This window comes from Oncorhynchus tshawytscha, linkage group LG05 (genome assembly GCF_018296145.1).
Source record: "Oncorhynchus tshawytscha isolate Ot180627B linkage group LG05, Otsh_v2.0, whole genome shotgun sequence".
Taxonomy (NCBI): Eukaryota; Metazoa; Chordata; class Actinopteri; order Salmoniformes; family Salmonidae; genus Oncorhynchus; species Oncorhynchus tshawytscha.
In genome coordinates this window covers 55,561,466-55,583,719 of record NC_056433.1, presented here as the reverse complement: position 1 = coordinate 55,583,719, position 22,254 = coordinate 55,561,466, and the positions used below count along the sequence as shown (strand labels likewise).

At 42.2% G+C, this 22,254-nt stretch overlaps 1 protein-coding gene across 3 annotated transcripts in view; it reads left to right on the top strand.

The window, feature by feature from the left end:
• LOC112250892 (guanine nucleotide-binding protein subunit alpha-11) overlaps positions 1-22,254 on the top strand; it is an 88,680-nt gene that overhangs the window by 29,263 nt on the left and 37,163 nt on the right. The gene's annotated exons all lie outside the window — the stretch shown is intronic.

Below are 22,254 nucleotides of genomic sequence, written 5' to 3'. Positions count from 1 at the left end.
AAAACAGGTTATTAAAATAGGGTAAATCCATTTGAATTCAGTCACTTTTTGACAGCACCTCTTGTGAATGAGACCTTCCATACAGTACATATTTGCCCATTGTATAAGTGCTACATAAGGCAGTTTTTGGAACTACATGCCAAAACATTCAAGAGATGGTGTTCAAATTTGATCCGTTGCATACCCATGTCTTCATTGGAAAATATAAAAAGGATGACATTGATATATTTTAAAACCTTTACACAGGGTTGTCAACTATTTTATACTTTCTGGAGAAAAACAATTAAGGTCATTTTATTCCCCTTAATAATGTCAATTATCAAAAAAACATCTAAGATTTTTTACATCTAAGATTTGTGTTGTGCCTGCCATCGGTTGAGACACTATGCTGTTGAATAAAGGGTGGGTGTCATGTTTTGGCTGACAAATGTACTAAAATGGGAGTAAAATCGAAATCTCAACTTTGAAATGGTACCACAAAGATATTTGAACATTTTACACACAAGGGAATGTTGAATTGAATGGGAATATCTGTTGTTTTTAAAATGATACTGTCAATACGCCATAATAGACATGACCATTGAAGTTGACATTATATGGTGCGTGAACCAGCGGTCATTTTTGTGGTAGTAATTAGAAGGTCAATGCTTTAAAAAAATCTATGGCGTAGCCTACCAGCTAAATTGCAGTGGTCTGAAAGAATGGGTCCATTATATTAATTATATTTCTGTGCTTGAAATGACACCCTGTATTGAAGAGCATGTCTCAACCAATGATGTACCCTGAACAAAATATAAACGCAACATGCAACAATTTCAAAGATTCTGAGTTGCAGTTCATATAATGAAATCAGTCAACTGAAATAAATTAAATAGGCCATAATCTAAGGCTTTCACATACCTGGAAATACAGATATGCATCTGTTGGTCACAGATAAATAATCTTAAAAAATAAAAAAGTAGGGGTGTGGATCAGCGTCATACCCAAGAAGACTTGAGGCTGTAATCCCAGCCAAAGGTGCTTCAACAAAGTACTGAGTAAAGGGTCTGAATACTTGTAAATGCAATATTTTAGCTTTTTTATTTTAGAAATTTGCAAAAATTTCTAAAAAAACAAGGTCTTTGCTTTGTCGTTATTGGGTATTGTGTGTAGATTGATGAGAAAAAAATACAAATGTAATCCATTTTAGAACAAGTCTAACGTAACAAAATGTGGAAAAAATCAACGCTTTCCCGAATGCACTGTAGGCCTATATGAACACCTACACTTGCTTGTGTGAAGCAGTAGCCGAAGTAGTACACATCTTGAGTATGCCAACATAACTGGCTGCAGCCACAGGTCTTCCATGAGAACTTACATAGTGGTGGTTTTGTCTGGTGTTTCAGAAGAAAATAAATGTGATGTTCCTTTGATTGTGCTCTTCTCTTCTCAGTGGTGTGGCTGATTGTGTTAGCTGTTTTAGAGGAGCTGGCAGGTCGGCTTAGGAGGAGCAGTTTCTGAAAGTCACAAGTGATTTAAATGTGTACAGAACTGAGTTGGAGAGTCATAGGCATGCTGCAAGGAGGCGTGCAGATGTGGCCAGGGCAATAAATTGTAATGTCCGTACTGTGAGACGCCTAAAACAGCGCTACAGGGAGAGAGGACGGACAGCGGATCGTCCTCGCAGTGGCAGACCACGTGTAACAACACTGGCACAGGATCGGTACATCCGAACATCACACCTGCGGGACAGGTATAGGATGGCAACAACAACTGCCCGAGTTACAACAGGAAGGCACAATCCCTCCATCAGTGCTCTGACTGTCTGCAATTGGCTGAGAGAGGCTGGACTGAGGGCTTGTAGGCCTGTTGTAAGACAGGTCCTCACCAGCAACAACGTCGCCTATGGGCACAAACCCACCGTCGCTGGACCAGACAGGACTGGCAAAAAGTGCCATTCACTGACGAGTCACGGTTTTGTCTCACCAGGGGTGATGGTCAGATTCGCATTTATGGGCGTTACACCAAGGCCTGTACTTTAGAGCGGGATTGAGGTGGAGAGTCCGTCATGGTCTGGGGCGGTGTGTCACAGCATCATCGGACTGAGCTTGTTGTCATTGCAGGCAATCTCAATGCTGTGCGTTACAGGGCAGCAGGGCGCGTAGTGGTTAGAGCATTGGACTAGTAACCTGAAGGTTGCAAAATCGAATCACTGAGCTGACAAGGTAAAAATCTCTCGTTCTGCCCCTGAACAAGGCAGTTAACCCGCTGTTCCTAGGCCGTCATTGAAAATAAGAATTTGTTCTTAACTGACTTGCCTAGTTAAATAAAGGTCAAATAAAAAAATGAACAGGGAAGACATCCTCCTCCCTCATGTGGTACACTTCCTGTAGGCTCATCCTGACATGACCCTCCAGCATGACAATGCCACCACGCACAGAACGAGCACTATGGCTGATTTTCTGCAAGACCGTCTGGGACCTGTTGGATCGGAGGGTGAGGGCTAGGGCCATTCCCCCCAGAAATGTCCGGGAACTTGCAGGTGCCTTGGTGGAAGAGTGGGATAACATCTCACAGCAAGAACTGGTAAATCTGGTGCAGAGGAGGAGATGCACTGCAGTACTTAATGCAGCTGGTTGCCACACCAGATACTGCTACTTTTCATTTTGACCCCCCTTTGTTCAGGGACACATTATTCCATTTCTATTAGTCACATGTCTGTGGAACTTGTTCAGTTTATCTCAGTTATTGAATCTTATGTTCATACAAATATTTACACATGTTAAGTTCGCTGAAAATAAAAGCAGTTGACATTGAGAGGATGTTTCTTTTTTTGCTGAGTTTATCATGCGTTTAGCAAATTTGTAACGTATAGTACGTTTTGCAAATTCGTAACATATAATACCATTTTTTATTTGTAATATGTCATATGAAATGGGTGATGGACATCCAGAAATTAATACATACCATTCGAAACATAACATATCATACTAAATTGAGTGTCAAGGGTTTACATACAGAATAATATGAAATGCCCCGAGACGAGGTTGGGAGAACTGCAACAGTCGTCTGTGGTTTCACCTGTTACACTTTCATTCAGGCCAGACAGTGGGCGTGTCTGTCGGAGTGCTTGTTTGGTAATGTTCTTGTACACAACTTTTTAGTCAGCTAGCTGTAATTATAGGTCAAGACAGATGGTTTTCTAGCCCCTGTGCAATAGTTCATAGTACGATTTTTGACATTGTTGAAGACATTGCTCCTGGAACAGAAGGAAGTGTATTTAGGCTGTTGAGCGCCTGACTCAGATCCCAGGCAGCTCCACCTGTTGATGTCCAGGAGGAGTTCTCCTCTGGCTAATGAGGCTGCTCTGCTGTGAGTGAATGTATGTCCCCATGCCCCTCTGCCTCCCAGAGGGTGCCCCATCTCCCTCCACAGTGCTAGGGAGCACATCCGCTGACACACAAAATGATAATAAAAAGAGTAATAGTAACACAAGGTATAAAATACAAGAATGGAGCTATATACAGGGAGCACCAGTACCAGAAGAATGTGCAGGGGTATGAGGTGTATATATGAACAGGTTAAAGTGACTAAGCTTTAGGAGAGGATGATGATGATGATATTAATAATAATAGTAAAATAAAGAACAGTAGCAGCATTTAGTAAGTATTCCGACACCTTGACTTAACCAACATTTTGTTACGTTAGAGCCTTATTCTAAAATGGATGAAATGTTGTTTTTTTTACTCATCAATTTACACACTACCACATAATGACAAAGCAAAAACAAGTTTAAAAAGATATATTTTTTTGCAAACGTGTTAAAAATAAACAAATCGAATTTGACAAGTATTCAGACCCTTTACTCAGAACTTTGTTGAAGCACCTTTGGCAGCGATTACAGCCTTGAGCCTTCTTGGATATGATGCTTTAAGCTTGGCACACCTGTATTGGGGAGTCCCCCCCCATTCTTCTCTGCAGACCCTCTCAAGCTCGGTCAGGTTGGAAGGAGAGTGTTGCTGCACAGCTATTTTCAGGTCTCTGGTCTCTCCAGATATGTTTGATCAGGTTCAAGTCCGGGGTCTGGCTGGGACACTCAAGGACATTGAGACTTGTCCTGAAGCCACGCCTGCGTTGTCTTGGCTGTGTGCTTAGGATTGTTGTCCTGTTTGAAGGTGAATCTTCACCCTAGTCTAAGGTCCTGAGCTCTCTGGAGCAGGTTTTCATCAAGGATCTCTCTGTTCTTTGTTCCGTTCATCTTTCCCTCGATCCTGACTAGTCTCCCAGTCCCTGCCGCTGAAAAACATCCCCTTGAACTACGTTCAGGGGTACACCTCCAGTTGACTCAAATTATGTTAATTAGCCTATCAGAAGCTTCTAAAACCATTACATAATTTTCTGGAATTTCCAGTCTGTTTATTAAAGGCTCAGTCAACTTAGTGTATGTAAACTTCTGACCCACTGGAATTGTGATACAGTGAAGTAATCTGTCTGTAAACAATTGTTGGAAAAATTACTTCTCATGCACAAAGAAGATGTCCTAACCGACTTGCCTAAACTATAGTTAACAAAAATCTGTGGAGTGGTTGAAAAACAAGTTTTAATGACTCCAACCTAATGGTCAGATTTGCCGAAGGGAGGAGGATTGAGGGCCTTATGTGCGTATCTGTGGGTAGAATACAAGTGGTCTAGAATTTTAGCGCCCCTAATGGCACAGGAGACGTGTTGGTAAACTCTCTTGGTATATTGAAGGGTCTGCATCTTACCATGAGGTATTCTATATCATGTGAGCAATTGCTCGAGATTTCTTTCACACTGGAAGCAGCGCACCAGTTGTTTATGAACACGCACCCCTCCCCCTTTGGACTTGCCCAAGTCCGCCTTCGTTCGATCTTGCTGCTGCATGGAGATACCACTGAGTCCTACTTACATGGTCATCCAGCCACGTGTCTGCAAAACATCTAATATTCCAGCTGTTCAAGTCTCATATTGTCTCGAACGAAGTTAATCCATCTTCTCAAGTGACTGGACATTTGTGAATAGAATGGAGGGGAGTGCCGGTTTATTATCTTCGTCTCAATCTCACCAGGATGCCGACACGTCTCCCGCATTTACACCTGCAGCTTTTTGGTAGCCCGTGACACAAAGGAATTGAACAAAGGAACAGCAGTCAGGAGTTGAAGTCGGATTTTAGGTAAAAAATCGAGGTAACTATCGATCTGATGTCCAGTAGTGCTTGGTGGTATGATAATAGTATGACATTTTCTGTATAAAAAAAATCTGAGCACAAAAAGTCACTAAATAACAGATTGCTTGGAACTCGTAAGATGTCGCCCTAATCTGTCGGCGAAACCCTCCGAGATATGTGTTGGAGAGAGCTGAGTGCCAGGACTTGGGCATTTTCACACATGGATCTCTGCTCTGTGTTCCCGCTGACACAGTGACTGGAGAGGGTTCTGAGCTGACTCTAGCCGTGGCTGTGCCTACCTCCCGGTGTGCCAGTAAAATTAATGTTGGCTCCACTGGTAGAGCTCCAGCCCCCGTCCTCAAGCTGTTACACACATAAACACACCCCACTGCACTGTCACTCTAAACATGACCCAGATCCACAGAGGAAGCCCTCTGCTCTGCTTTGTATCCAGTTGCTGCTTTGTATCCAGTTTCCCTATATTTTCATCATGCAGGGACCAGTGATCCCCGAGTCCGCATCCAGGCTTGTAAATATCAAAGGCGTCTACAGAAACCAACTGAAGGCATACGTTTAATGTGAAAACAGCTAATTTGGGAATCCTATCCTGCCTGAATAATTTCAGGGGAAACTCTGGTACAAGTCCAGAGATGCCCACCTTTATTGGATGTGGTTGCTGCTTGTGTCAGTGATGACCAGTGCTTTCATTATATGACCGAGTCGGATCTACCCTAGATATTTCTAGGGCTGGTGTTATTCTCAACAGGCACTGACTCTGCTCTGTTCAGGGAAGTAATGGATTACTTTCTTTGCTTGTAATCCCCCCCAGCTTCTAATATTTATTTGATAGGGCATACAGTGCATTCGGAAAGTATACAGACCCCTTGACTTTTTCCACGTTTTGTTGCGTTGGGCTTATTCTAAAATTGATACAATTATTTTTTTATGGTGTGCCAATACCCCATAATGACAAAGCAAAAACAGGTTTTTCGAATTTTGTTTTGCACATAAAAATAAAATACGGAAATATTCCATTTACATAGGTATTCAGACCATTTACTCAGTACTTTGTTGAAGCACTTTTGGCAGCGATTACAGCCTTGAATCTTCTTGGGTATGATGCTACAACCTTGGAACATCTGTATTTGGGGAGTTTCTCCCATTCTTTGCTGCAGATCCTCTCAAGCTCTGTCAGGTTGGAAGGGGTCTGTCGCTGTACAGCTATTTTCAGGTCTCTCCAGAGATGTTCGATCAGGTTCAATTCCGGGCTCTGCCTGGGCCAATCAAGGACATTCAGAGACTTGTCCTGAAGCCACTCCTGTGCTGTGTGCTTAGGGTTGTTGTCCTGTTCAAAGGTGAACCTTCACCCTAGTCTGAGATCCTGAGATCTCTGGAGCAGGTTTTCATCAAGGATCTCTCTGTACTTTGCTCTGTTCATCTTTCCCTCGATCCTGACTAGTCTCCCAGTCCCTGCCCCTGAAAAACATCCCCACATCATGATGCTGCCTCCTCCATGCTTAACCTGGCACCATCCCTACGGTGTCCGCCTGATATGACACATGTAAAGGTTCTTGTTTTTTTAATACTTTTGCAAAAATGTCTAAACCTGTTTTCCCTTTGTCATTATGGGCAATTGTGTGTAGATTGAGGAAAGAAAGTAATTGAATCCATTTTAGAATAAGGCTAACGTAACAACATTTGGAAGAAGTCAAGGGGTCTGAATACTTTCCCGAATGCACTATATGTTAATTCTGTATATTACTTTGGCTGATTTATTTAATATGCACATGTAGCATCTGTTGAGATGCACAGGAGATCAGGTCATGAGGGATTGTTTTTTGGCACACCCAAAGATCTCTCTCGTCTCGTATGATCAAACACCCATTATGTATTACCTACCTACTGTAGACACCACTGAAAACCTGATTGCATCTAAACTGCCTCATTGACACATCCACACGAGTTTATTAGAAAAAGCTCTAATTTTTCAATTGATTTACATTTGTGTACAAGTAGTCCTACTCATCATAAATTATGGGCCCGGCTCTCTTGAATGCACTGAATTGTCTTGCATGTGTGATCTGACTGCTGCTACCATCAAAATGAGTGTCACCTGATTTGAGCTATACAGCACCTATCATTGGGAAGTTTAAGACATTCACCACCCAGCTATTAATGGGAGGTTTGAAATCTTAGCCACATGGGAGGAGGTCAGAGACCTGGCTGTGTGGTGTCAGGACAACAACCTCTCCCTCAACGTGATCAAGACAAAGGAGATGGTTGTGGACTACAGGGAAAGGAGGACCGAGCACGCCCCCATTCTCATCGACAGGGCTGCAGTGGAGCAGGTTGAGAACTTTTAAGTTCCTTGGTGTCCATCACCAACAAACTATCATAGTGTGTTTCTTCTAAGACAGTTGTGACGAGGGCATGACAAAGCCTATTCCTCCTCAGGCATGGGTCCTCAGATCCTCAAAAGGTTCTACAGCTGCACCATCGAGAGCATTCTGCTTGGTATGGCAACTGCTCGGCCTACAGAGGGTAGTGCGTTCAGCCCAGTACATCAGTCTATGTCCAAAAGGCTTCTTAACAGCTTCTACCCTCCAAGCCATAAGACTCCTGAACAGCTAATCAAAGGGCTACTCAGACCCCTCTTTTACTCTGTTTATTATCTATGCATGGTCACTTTAACTCTGCCTACATTTTTATTTATTTAACCAAGTTGGCCAGTAGAGAACAAATTCTCATTTACAACTGCGACCTGGCCAAGATAAAACAAAGCAGTGTGACAAAAACAACAGTTACACATGGGATAAACAAACGTATAGTCAATAACATAATAGAAAAATATATGTACAGTGTGTGCAAATGTAGTAAGATTAGGGATGTAAGGCAATAAATAGACCATAGAGCCGAAATAATTACAATTTAGCATTAACACTGGAGTGATAGATGTGCAGATGATGTGCAAGTAGATATATTGGGGTGCAAAATAGCTAAAAATGAATAAATAACAATATTGGGATGAGGTAGTTGGGTGTGCTATTTACAGATTGGCTGTGTACATGTACAGTGATCAGTAAGCTGCTCTGACAGCTGGTGCTTAAAGCTAGTGAGGGAGATATGAGTCTCCAGCTTCAGTGATTTTTGCTATTCGTTCCAGTCATTGGCAGCAGAGAACTGGACGAAAAGGCGGCCAAAGATGAGTTGGCTTTGGGAATGACCAGTGAAATATACCTGCTGGAGTGCATGCTATAGGTGGGTGCTGTTATTGTGACCAGTGAGCTGAGATAAGGCGGGGCTTTACCTAGCAGAGACTTATAGATGACCTGGAGCCAGTGGGTTCGGCAACAAATATGAAGCGAGGGCCAGCCAATGACAGCATACAGGTCACAGTGGTGGGTAGTATATGGGGCTTTGGTGACAAAACGGATGGCACTGTAATAGACTGCATCCAATTTGCTGAGTAGAGTGTTGGGGGCTATTTTGTAAATTCAGTTTAACGAGGATATGTTTGGTAGCATGAGTGATGATGCTTTGTTGTGAAATAGGAAGCCGATTCTAGATTTAATTTTGGATTGGAGATGCTTACATGTACATATTACCTCGACTAACCCGTGCCTCGCTATTGTTATTTTACTGCTGCTGTTTAATTATTTGTTTTTATTTCATTACTTTTCTATTTTTTACTTTGTTTTTCTTAACTTCTTAAAGCATTGTTGTTAAGGGCTTGTAAGAAACTGTAAGCTACACCTGTTGTATTCGGCGCATGTGACAAATAATATTTGATTTGAAGTACACCTTTGCCCGCAATGGGTGAGCTCATAGTCTTCCACAAGGGATAACTCATAATATTGTGAAACGTATACAGTGGTGTGCCTCTCTTTTTGAGATAGGAAGTGGCATTGTTTTTTCAATGTGGTATATTATTGACAGAGGTTTGGACTCGAGTCACACGACTTGGACTCGAGTCACATTTGATGGCTAATGATTTGACTTGATATAAAATAACTTAAGACTTGACTTCAACTTGAAGTCTCAAGACTCGTGACTCTACTTTCACTTGAGACTGACTTGATATTATCTGGCCAGGTTTTGTAACGTTTTCACTCATTTTGTAGTACTGTGTCTCCATGGATTAGGCTACTCTCCACGCAGCCAGAGACTGTATCGCACTTGCAAAAAAAACACATATTGACTAGTGAAACACACGCTTGACCCTCTGATTGGACCAGAAAACTGTCAACAAAGGTCGGGTGAGCTAGCGCAGTGAGGTTTTGGGGGGATCGTAATTTAGAGGTTTTTTTTCCCATAAATATTTTAATAAGCTACATATAGCCTACCATTTTGTATTTTATTTATACATTTGCGTGTTTGATCTGGTTACTAACATAGGCCTAAGGCATCGCACCAAATTCTTGTTTCAAAAACATCTAATTTGTGCTTCAGAACAAAAAAGTTGAATTTCTTGACTGTTGATCAGTGACCAGTCATCAGCATTGGCACTCAAATGTGGTCTCACATCCAGATTAGTGACCAAAAAGCACTTGTAGCCTACCTATGTTAATATTATCCATATAAAATGCAGTTCACCAATATCCTACAGATTCATCTTTGCCAGAACAATAGGCTACCTGGTGATTTCATTAATTTTCATATTCCAGATAGGCCTAGGTTGGGTGGGTTTACAATTATATACCTCAGTGGTGGTACTGGCTATATGTCTGAAGATGGCTGTAACATCTCACTTCCTTCAATACCTATGGGTTGAAGATGTAACATTCTGGCAAATTAATTACGATATTTGTGAGGAAGGAAAATGGCTACAGACAGTTCCTGCTTTCCATCTGATCCCGCAACCCCCACTGCAGGGTAGCCTAGTGGTTAGAGCGTTGGACTAGTAACCGAAAGGTTGCAAGTTTGAATCCCCGAGCTGACAAGGTACAAATCTGTCGTTCTGCCCCTGAACAGGCAGTTAACCCACTGTTCCTAGGCCGTCATTGAAAATAAGAATTTGTTCTTAACTGACTTGCCTAGTAAAATAAAGGTGTTAAAAAAATATATATATATACAGTTAACCAGCCATATGCTCCTGCTTGTTCTGGACACCAGAGGAGTGACAATGTGACATGATATCCCTAGTTGATATTGACTGCTAATGTGAATGACTTTCAGCTTAAAATCCAGGTGTAAACGCAGTTTTATTTCTGTGTCTTGCATTTTGGAAATGCATCATTGTTTATGGTTGTAATGACAGGCTACATTTGAGCAGCGCATGCATGCGCAGGGGATACAAGCTTTGAACCACTCCTTTTTGGGGGACGTGGGTTAAGTTTGAGAACCACTGAGCTAGTGAACAGATTGCTGATTTGCTGTACAGCTATAGGATCGGGTGCAGCGCAAATGTCATTGTACAGAGAGGATTGCCATAAATGGATATGCAGCTCCAAAAAGGGTTTGGTGATAAAGATATTTAACTGTTTACGGTGTGTAAAGATTTCTTGAAATGAATAATTTACTTATGAAACTTGCATTTGGAATTTGTAAAAATTATTACTATTAAAATAATAAGGGCTGTTTGGTAGCCTCAATAAATAGACAAAGATTTGACCTTGGGACCAATGCTCCCTCTAAGCTGCGACAGTCTCCAGTAACCTTGAGACTGCCGCACATAAATATTAGCCCACAGAGAGAAGTACAAGTTTGAACTTGACTCAACTTTCTAGGGCAGTGGTCACCAACCGGTCAATCGCAAAGGCATTCCTATTCAATCCCCTAACATTTCTCTAAAAAAAACAACGATAATGCCTTGTGTTCCTATTTTTTTCACATCTTCCTGTGTGGTGACTGCACCCTAGTTTTTCCTTGATTTCTAGAGCAAATCAAGTGCACTATGGGCCAAACTCTGGCCAATCGGAAGGCTCAGTTGACCGTATCTGCAGTATCGTAGCAGGCATAAAAGAAAGCTATAGCAAAGTTTATACTGTGAGATTTTAAAACCATGACTAGAGAGACTGTCAACGAATACAGCAAAGAGATGCTGTTTTTACGAGTGAGTTCATGTTTAAGTTCTTACTCAGCACTGTCAACACTTTGTATTCAACACTTTTATAAGCCATAAAATGCACCTCTATCCTATTTCCACTCAGTGCTACAACAAGCACTGCAGCAGTAATGAATGAGTAGGAAAGTGTTTCTATAGGGTTGCATTGTTATTAGCGGCTTGGGTAATTTTTTTAATATCCAGGAATATTTCACTTTCTCTGTTCATAAGAGCAACAACGTGTGCATGAGGCAGAAATAATGCAGTGCAACTCGAGGTTCGCCATAATCTGGAAGACTGTCCCTTTTTGGTCAGGGAGAGTGGAGGGATTTTAAGAGGCGGACCCTCCATCTGTTGCTCTCTCCTCCTGAGACTGAACATCAGATGCAGGCATCATCAGCCCAATAAAATTTAAATAAAAAGCTATTTAAAAAAAATGTGTGCTCACTCAGCTATGCTTCACAAGTAATACAACAACGGATCTATTACTGGTGTGATCATATAGCCTACTTCAAATTTTGAAATATATTTTTGAATTGCTTCAAAATAAAGGCATTTGCTGGGCAATTCAATCAAAGCCAATATGTGGTGGTAGTATATTGGGCCTATAGCTGTTTTTAATTGGTTAATGTTGCAAAACCTTACATTTTTAAAGTAATTTTACAAAATCTGAGCGGTAGTTCTTTGCATGCATTTTGATTCAAAGTGATCTTGACTCAGAAAAGGTTGGTGACCCTGTTAACACAATCAACGTTTACCTTTACTGTTGCAATTTTTTATCGAATCAGGGCAATATTAGCCACTTTCAATGCAACATACAGTACCAAAACAAACTATGCAAGAGATTTTGTTGTAGGCAGAACGAATCGGAGTAGGATTCTATTGTATTGACATGCACAACTCAGCCCGTACTCTACACAGACCAATGTGGCATAAACAAGCAGCGCTGCAGTAGCCAAATATGCAAATAGACCATTGCCATATATGGATCTGTGCCATTTACTTTGAACTGGACTGTGTTTACAGCATGAGCGGTCGTGAGTCGATGCACTTGTTTTGAGATCAAAGCGAGAGCTGCATGTAGCCACTTTTGCACATTTTGTTTATATCCTTTGCTAGTTGAGTTAGAGCCCAGTGTTAGATCATATGTAGAAGAAGAAAAAAAGTAACACAATAAAAAAATAACGAGGCGATATAGAGGGGGTGTTGGTACTGAGTCAATGTGCGGGGGTACAGGTTAATCCAGAATTTAGGTAACATGTACATGAAGGTAGCGGTAAAGTGACTATGCATAGATGATAAACAGCTAGTAGCAGCAGCAGCATCCCAAACATGTTCAGTGGGTGTCTGACGACAATGGGCCTCAAGATCTCATCACGGTATCTCTGTGCATTCAAATTGCCATCGGAAAAAATGCAATTGTTTGTTGTCTGTAGCGTATGTCTGCACATACCATAACCCCACCTTCACCATTGGGCACTCTGTTCACAACATTGACATCAGCAAACCTCTCGCCCACACATCGCAATTAGAGGTCGACCGATTAATCGTAATGGCTGATTAATTAGGGCCGATTTAAAGTTTTCATAACAATCGGAAATCGGTATTTTTGGACACAGATTTTGCCAATTTTTACATTTTTTTTAATCACCTTTTATTTAACTAGGCACGTCAGTTAAGAACACATTCTTACTTTCAATGACAGCCTAGGAACGGTGGGTTAACTACCTCGTTCAGGGGCAGAACGACAGATTTTCACCTTGTCAACTCGGGGGAGCCAATCTAGTTAACCCAGTCCAACGCAATAACAACCTGCCTCTCTCTCCTTGCACCCCACAAAGAGATTGCCTGTTACGCGAATGCAGTAAGCCAAGGTAAGTTTAACTACCTAGCAACTTATCTTGTAAAAAACAATCAATCAATCATAATCACTAGTTAACTACACATTGTTGATGATATTGCTAGATATTATCTAGCGTGTCCTGCGTTGCATATAATCTGACTGAGCATACAAGCATACAAGTATCTGACTGAGCAGTGGTAGGCAGAAGCAGGCGCGTAAACATTCAAACAGCACTTTCAGGCATTTTGCCAGCAGCTCTTCGTTGTGCGTCAAGCATTGCGCTGTTTATGACTTCAATCCTATCAACTCCCGAGATGAGGCTGGTGTAACCGATGTGAAATGGCTAGCTAGTTAGCCCGCTAATAGTGTTTCAAACGTCACTCTCTCTGAGCCTTGGAGTGGTTGTTCCCCTTGCTCTGCATGGATAACGCTGCTTTGAGGGTGGCTGTTGTCGGTGTGTTCCTGGTTCGAGCCCAGGGAGGAGCGAGGAGAGGGACGGAAGCTATACTGTTACACTGGCAATACTAAAGTGCCTATAAGAACATCCAATAGTCAAAGGTTTATGAAATACAAATGGTATAGAGGGAAATAGTCCTATAATTCCTATAATAACTACAACCTAAAACTTCTTACCTGGGAATATTGAAGACTCATGTTAAAAGGAACCACCAGCTTTCATATGTTCTCATGTTCTGAGCAAGGAACTTAAACGTTAGCTTTCTTACATGGCAAATATTGCACTTTTACTTTCTTCTCCAACACTTTGTTTTTGCATTATTTAAACCAAATTGAACACGTTTCATTATTTATTTGAGGCTAAATTTATTTTATTTATATATTATATTAAGTTAAAATAAGTGTTCAGTATTGTTGTAATTGTCATTATTACAAATACATTTTCTTTTAAATCGACCGATTTAATCGGCATCAGCTTTTTTGGTCCTCCAATAATCGGTATCGGCGTCGAAAAATCATAATCGGTCGACCTCTAGTCGCAATACACGCTATCAGCCCAGTACAGTTGAAACCTGGGAGTAATCCATGAAGAGCCGACTTCTCCAGCATACCAGTGGCCTTCGAAGTTGAACATTTTCCCACTGAAGTTGGTTATGATGCCAAACTGCAGTCAGGTCAAGACCCTGGTGAGGGTCTAATATTCTGGAAAATTCCAGAAAATTATGCCATGACTTTAGAAGCGTCAGATAAGCTAATTGACACCATTTGAGTCAATTGGAGGTGTACTTGTGGATGTATTTCAAGGCTTACCTTCAAACTCACTGCCTCTTTGCTTGACATCATGGGAAAATTAAAAGAAATCAGCCAAGACCTGAGAGAGATAATTGTTGACCTCCAAGTCTGGTTCATCCTTGGGAGCAATTTCCAAACACCTGAAGGTACCACGTTCATCTGTACAAACAATAGTACGCAAGTATAAACACCATGGGACCACGCAGCCATCATATCGCTCAGGAAGGAGTCGCGTTCTGTCTCCTAGAGATGAACGTACTTTGGTGCGAAAAGTGCATATCAATTATTACAGAACAACAGCAAAGGACCTTGTGAAGATGCTGGAGGAAACAGGTACAAAAGTATCTATATCCACAGTAAAACAAGTCCTATATCGACATAACCTGAAAGGCCGCTCAGCAAGGAAGAAGCCACTGCTCCAAAACCGCCATTAAAAAAGCCAGACTACGGTTTGCAATTGCACATGGGGACAAAGATCGTACTTTTTGGAGAAATGTACTCTGGTCTGATGAAACAAAAATAGAACTGTTTGGCCGTAATCACCATTGTTATGTTTGGAGGAAAAAGGGGGAGGCTTGCATGCCGAAGAACACCATCCCAACCGTGAACCACAGGGGTGGCAGCATCATGTTGTGGGTATGCTTTGGTGCAGGAGGGACTGGTGCACTTCACGAAGTAGATGGCATCATGAGGAAGAAAATTATTTGGATATATTAAATCATCATCTTAAGACATCAGTCAGGAAGTTAAAGCTTGGTCGCAAATGGGTCTTCCAAATGGACAATGACCCCAAGCATACTTCCAAAGTTGTGGGGAAATGGCTTAAGGACAACAAAGTCAAGGTATTGGTGTGGCCATCACAAAGCCCTTACCTCAATCCTATAGAAAATTTGTGGGCAGAACTGAAAAAGCGTGTGCGAGCAAAGCCTACAAACCTGACTCCGTTACACCAGCTCTGCCAGGAGGAATGGGCCAACATTCCCCCATCTTATTGTGGGAAGCTTGTGGAAGGCTACCCAAAACGTTTAACCCAAGTTAAACAATTTAAAGGCAATGCTACCAAATACTAATTGAGTGTATGTAAACTTCTGACCCACTGGGAATATGATGAAAGAAATACAAGCTGAAATCATTCTCTACTACTATTCTGACATTTCACATTCTTAAAATGAAGTGGTGATCCTAACTGACCTAAAATGGAATTTTTACTAGGATTAAATGTCAGGAATTGTGAAACTGAGTTTAAATGTATTTGGCTAAGGTGTATGTAAACTGCTGACTTCAACTGTATATCCCTGTAACGACTGGATCTCAGGGAGTGAGTCCATCCAAAGGTTAAGTTCAGTAAGATTAGGTGATGCTATGATTCCCAAGGCACTATTACGCATCAAGATATAGGGCTAGGCCATCCCCTGTGGTCTAGAAGAGCCTTACCCTTTAAGACATTGTCTGATGTGTGTCTGTCTGCATTGTCAGGCATCACCAGCGGCCTGCATGTGTTTTGCTTGCTCAGTGTGTGTTTCTTTCTGAGTTCCAGAAAGAGAAGTTAGCCGGTTGGAACACAATTAGATTAACCCAAGGAGGGATTGCGAAGCCCCACTAGTCATTTACCCAGTGGGAAATATGGTATTCCCGTGCTGTTTGTTCTGATTAGATTTTAACAAAAATAGGCAAATGATTAGATGGACATTTACAGTGCCTTCAGAAGGTATTCATACCCCTTGACTTAATCCACATTTTTTGTTACAGCCTGAATTCAAAATGGATTCATTTAATTATTTTTCTCTCCCTTCTACACACAATACCCCATAATGACAATGTGGAAACATGTTTTTAGACGTTTTAGCAAATGTATTGAAAATTAAATACAGAAATATCAAATTTACATTCACGCCCCTGAGTCAATACTTCTCTGCAGCGATTACAGCTGTGAGTCTTTCTGGGTAAGTCTCTTAAAAGCTTTCACACCTGGATTGCGCCGCATTTGCATCTTCTAAATTCTTCAAATATTGTCATATTGGTTGTTGATCATTACTTAACACTGTGAGCCCATGTATCTTATTATATGACTTAAGCAAATGTTTACTCCTGAACGTATTTAGGTTTGACTCGAGACATTTCAGCTTTACATGTTGTATTAATTAGTAAAAATTCTAAATGCAGAATCCCACTTTTGAGGGTATTGTGGGTAGGCCAGTGACAAAGTCTAATTTAAATACATTTTGAATTCAGGCTATAACACATCACAATGTGTAAAAAGTCAAGGGGTGTGAATACTTTCTGAAGGCACTGTTAGAAGGAAAAGAATGGAGTGCTCTCCAAACTGGAATAGAACTGCTCTCCCTCTCTTGGTCTGCCCACTCAGATTACTCCTCTGATTCCAGTCAGCGGAAAGAACCGAATCTGCCACAGACAGGCACATCCACCCGGATGGCAATCTCTCCCAGTCTCCTCTGATCCACTCTCCAACTTCCCTCCCGAAGGCACTGGAGAAATGACTGTCATTCGGTTGGAAGACTGCAGCCTGCACGATCCATGTTCAGGGCCTGAGGATGTGCCTTGGCGACAGGTGGTGAGGCAAGGACTGCGTTTTAATAGTCTAACGTCGCGTCCTCTGCTTGTCTCCTTCAGCTGCACTGAGCCGAAAATACAGGCTAGGTGAATATGGAGGATGTCTACCAATTTTGGTTTCACCCGTCTATGCTGATATGAGTGCCAATGAAGGAAATTATACATGGAGAGGACACAACTATATTATTGAGATGTAGGCTATCTAGTGCCTACTAGTCTGCTCCACGCAGGCAGAGACAGGAAGCAGCCTCAGCAAAGCTGCTGCACAGGCACAGAGGGGGGAGAAAGGACTGGGGGAGGGATCATCTTGTGACAGGGTCACGGGAAATGAATAAGGAAGAATGTTATATCTCGCTACTGCTAGACTTGTCCAGAGCGGCTGTTCAACATCAAGACGGGAATCCTAAATGCAAATCTCGCTGGCCGTGTGGGTCACCAAGTGTTAGGGTTTTGAGTTCCTTCTAAAACCCAGCCTGCTAGCCGCCTAACCCAGAGAAGGCTCCCTGTGAACAGAGCCTGGAGCCTCGTATCCAGCCAGTCTCCCAGTGATATTCTGCTGAGCTGGCTGCCTAATCGCATCGCAGGGCAACATTTTGGATAATAATTTACAAAAGGGGGCCTTACTACTCCACTTTGTCACACTCAGTCATTTTTCTCCTCAGTTTTCTCCTCAGAGGAAGCCAATCTCAGCCTCAAGTTATTGCCTTCCATTTGTTTGGAGTGGAAATGCATCCCGTGACCCTCTACACCAAATTATAAATGGATCCATTTTTACCTATTTACTCACTTCAAGCTAATGGTTAGTCACGGGGTTGAGGTGTGACAATTCTCTGCTTCACTGATATTGTCAGACAGCTCTTCCTCTGTTTTGAAGTTTTGCTGACATTTTAATATTTTACAGTCCACCTAGTACATGGTATTTACTCAGGAAGTGCATGGTGATGTGGTAATTACGTAATATTTACATAGTTCAAATTCGATTTTAATTGAAACATGCTACACTGAGTAGGCCTAGGCGATATGGCCAAAATATTTATGGTATTTTTCACATTTTTTTAATGGTAATTTATGTTTTTGATTAATGAGTAGTGCATGACATTAGGGTTGCAACACATATTTTAAATTATTTTAATGAGTCTTTCTCCTTTTGGAATATTTTATACTGTTCAATTCAACATAAAATAATTAGCTAGCCAGCTAACTAGCGATTAGCATTAGTGGTTAACACAATTTAGCTTAACTTGCTAAGAAAATATAAACTAGCTGTTTGCAGATGTAAGAAACAAAAACTAATATTGTAATTATGGAACACTTGTGGATTTATATTAGTATAAAATTGGAAACAACATTGTTGTCAACATTGTTGCATGTGCTGCATGGACCATGCAGACTGAATGAAAGTGTCTCGTGGTCAAGCAACAACAAATGTGCTTCTTGAGTGACTGGGTGGGACTAGGTCTGTGGAGAGGGGTGGACTCAAGTAGCGGAGTGAACTAAAAAGGGACGTTACACACGGCGTATCACATTTTTAATAAACCAAACATTCAAATACTGTTATAGAAGATAAATTAAAAACCCAAACCGGTCCGTGCATCAATACTTTGTGTATGTATGTATGTATGCCTGCCTGCCTGCTCAAAAAAAGAAAGAACACTAAATAACACTAAAATAACACATCCTAGATCTGAATGATTGAAATATTTTTATTAAATACTTTTTTCTTTACATAGTTGAATGTGCTGACAACAAAATCACACAAAAATTATCAATGGAAATCAAATTTATCAACCCATGGAGGTCTGGATTTGGAGTCACACTCAAAATTAGTGGAAAACCACACTACAGGCTGATCCATCTTTGATGTAATGTCCTTAAAACAAGTCAAAATGAGGCTCAGTGTAGTGTGTGTGGCCTCCACGTGCCTATATGACCTCCCTACAACGCCTGGGCATGCTCCTGATGAGGTGGCGGATGGTCTCCTGAGGAATCTCCTCCCAGACCTGGACTAAAGCATCCACCAACTCCTGGACAGTCTGTGGTGCAACGCCACGTTGGTGGATGGCGCGAGACATGATGTCCCAGATGTGCTCAATTGGATTCAGGTCTGGGGAACGGGCGGGCCAGTCCATAGCATCAATGCCTTCCTCTTGCAGGAACTGCTGACACACTCCAGCCACATGAGGTCTTGCATTAGGAGGAACCCAGGGCCAACCGCACCAGCATATGGCCTCACAAGGGGTCTGAGGATCTCATCTCGGTACCTAATGGCAGTCAGGCTACCTCTGGCGAGCACATGGAGGGCTGTGCGGCCCCCCAAAGAAATGCCACCCCACACCATGACTGACCCACCGCCAAACCGGTCATGCTGGAGGATGTTGCAGGCAGCAGAACGTTCTCCACGGCGTCTCCAGACTCTGTCACGTCTGTCACGTGCTCAGTGTGAACCTGCTTTCATCTGTGAAGAGCACAGGGCGCCAGTGGCTAATTTGCCAATCTTGGTGTTCTCTGGCAAATGCCAAATGTCCTGCACGGTGTTGGCCTGTAAGCACAACCCCCACCTGTGGACGTCGGGCCTTCATACCACCCTCACGGAGTCTGTTTCTGACCGTTTGAGCAGACGCATGCACATTTGTGACCTGCTGGAGGTCATTTTGCAGGGCTCTGGCAGTGCTCCTCCTTGCACAAAGGTGGAGGTAGCGGTCCTGCTGCTGGGTTGTTGCCCTTCTACGGCCTCCTCCACGTCTCCTGATGTACTGGCCTGTCTCCTGGTAGCGCCTCCATGCTCTGGACACTACGCTGACAGACACAGCAAACCTTCTTGCCACAGCTCGCATTGATGTACCATCCTGGATGAGCTGCACTACCTGAGCCACTTGTGTGGGTTGTAGACTCCGTCTCATGCTACCACTAGAGTGAAAGCACCGCCAGCATTCAAAAGTGACCAAAACATCAGCCAGGAAGCATAGGAACTGAGAAGTGGTCACAACCTGCAGAACCACTCCTTTATTGGGGGTGTCTTGCTAATTGCCTATAATTTCCACCTGTTGTCTATTCCATTTGCACAACAGCATGTGAAATTTATTTTCAATCAGTGTTGCTTCCTAAGTGGACAGTTTGATTTCACAGAAGTGTGATTGACTTGGAGTTACATTGTGTTGTTTAAGTGTTCCCTTTATTTTTTTGAGCAGTGTATATATATTAAAATACGGTATACCGCCCAGCCGTAAGTAGGCCTATCATGATACTGGGTTAGCATTATACTAGAAGGCTGATTACCAGAAGTACTCATAATTGATAGCGAATAAGCTTCTTTACATTCGGGCTCTGGCAACCAAGTCTAATACCAACTAAATAAACATGAAAGAAAGAATTGTGGAACAGATTTTATCATTAGTCAATTTGGTTGGCTTGTAATATTTTATCAATAAACAGGTGCATTGTACAGTTTCCTTTTAAATGATTTCAGTTGGCAGTGCAGTGGGTATTTTGAGTTACATGTAGAACTTTCTAAAGTATTTAATAATATAATAGTTGCCACGGTAACTAGAAATGTACTTCAACACTTGTGTAGCAACAGTGCTAGTGGCGAATGTAGATGGTTTCCTAGATATTTGGTAACATAGCTGTGTGTTTGAACTGAATAAGGATGACAACACCGGATTGTATACTGCCTCCCAGAATTTCCTCACTCCTGACTGAGGTCTGTGTGTGTCTTCTGCACTTATCCTGGAATTCCAACCGCTGCGATCCTTTCGCCTGATTCTGTTGATTGCTCATGCCTTGTCCAGTTCTTCTAATGTGTGACTCCACACAGTACCTGGTATGACATCAGGACAATATTACTATGTTCCCTCAATTTCCTCCCCGTCTCCACTGAGTTTCTGAGGTTCCTCTCTTCATTTAGTAGGGGTCAGTGAGAGATCAGTGTGTGAGGCTAATTGTGAACCTTTCATTGAAGTCGGCTCATCTGTAGGAAACTGTCTGGCCTGACCTAGTTAACTGAGGAGCAGAGATCCTCTGAGGAAGACCAACACCGGTTAGGGCTCTCAGACACTCATCAATGCAGCTTTGTCACAGAGAGGAGAGTAAAATGTGCAGTACTACAGCACACACACATTATGCATCTACTGATCATTCCTTTATTAACTGCCATCAGATTAAATATAGGGGGGACCCTGGCTGGTAAATGGTCAAATTGGCCAATGTCCAAAAGAAAGACTTATGTCCTCAAAATCCATCTACCTAACACTAGACCTATCCCTTATTAGGCTACATGTGGTTTTTTGCCTTTTTTCTCAGTGCATGAAATGGCCTTGTTTCAACCGCTTTCAATTCATTAGCTATTCTGAAAAACTCACATCCAAACCAACCATTTAAGACAGTGCTAGATAGTAAATCTCCCACTGCTTGCCTTGGCTTCTGAGCTCTGAAAGGAGCAGCAGCAGCCGGGTCTACGGTGACAAAGAAAATACGTTATGTAATGGGCTATTTCATGTTGCTCCCCAGCCTGGCATGTGTGCAAAGGTTGCAGAGCAAATAGAGGAAACGGGTAGTGAGGAAGCAGGTAGTACTCAGCACTGAGAGGGGGAGAGGAGAAAGGACAGGTATTGGAGAGTAGAATATGGAAAGGGAGGAGAAAAGGAAGAGTGTCAGAGGAGAGCTGCTGAAGCTGTGATGACTCAGCCTGGGTACTGGGAGAGGAGAGGATGGTGTGTTGGAGGGAGGCAGGGTAGTGCTCTACCCGTACTTAACTGTTCTCTACACTGGTTTGGACTCGTCATTCTCAAATATACCATTGTTGGACACAGCAGTTAGAAATGTCCATATAAAGATACAAAATATTTGGGACCTCCGCTGGGACCTAGAAAATGTGGTGTTGGAGATGTGGGGTTGTCTGTTTCTGTCTGACCGTCCATCCATGATAAGATGTTGGATGGTGCCAGACATTAGAGTTGCTGTAGAATGTATAGCTCCTGGCAATGCACAAGTCATGTGTACTGTTTTCCTGCACAAAGTACCCTTCTGGATGGTAATATCAGTCTCATGCACTTGTCGCATGGTGCGGCCCGTCGGGTCGCATGGAGGAGAGGGTATCACAGAGTATGTGAGCGGTGTTGACAACACTGGTGCTACATCTCCTTTCCATCCGCTCCACTGAAACCTCTCTGCACTCACAGGAGAGAGAAAAATGCCACTCTAAATTCGCTCCATTCATTAAAATCACAATTTAACCAACACCCATCTATTGTTGTCTACCTGGACCTACCATTTTTGTTTTGATGTATTGAAATTAAACTAAATGATTTGAATTAAGTGTTGTTAATCAACATGAAAATGTGACCATAAGAAGCGCTTATCATTTCAAATAGGCTACATGTCATA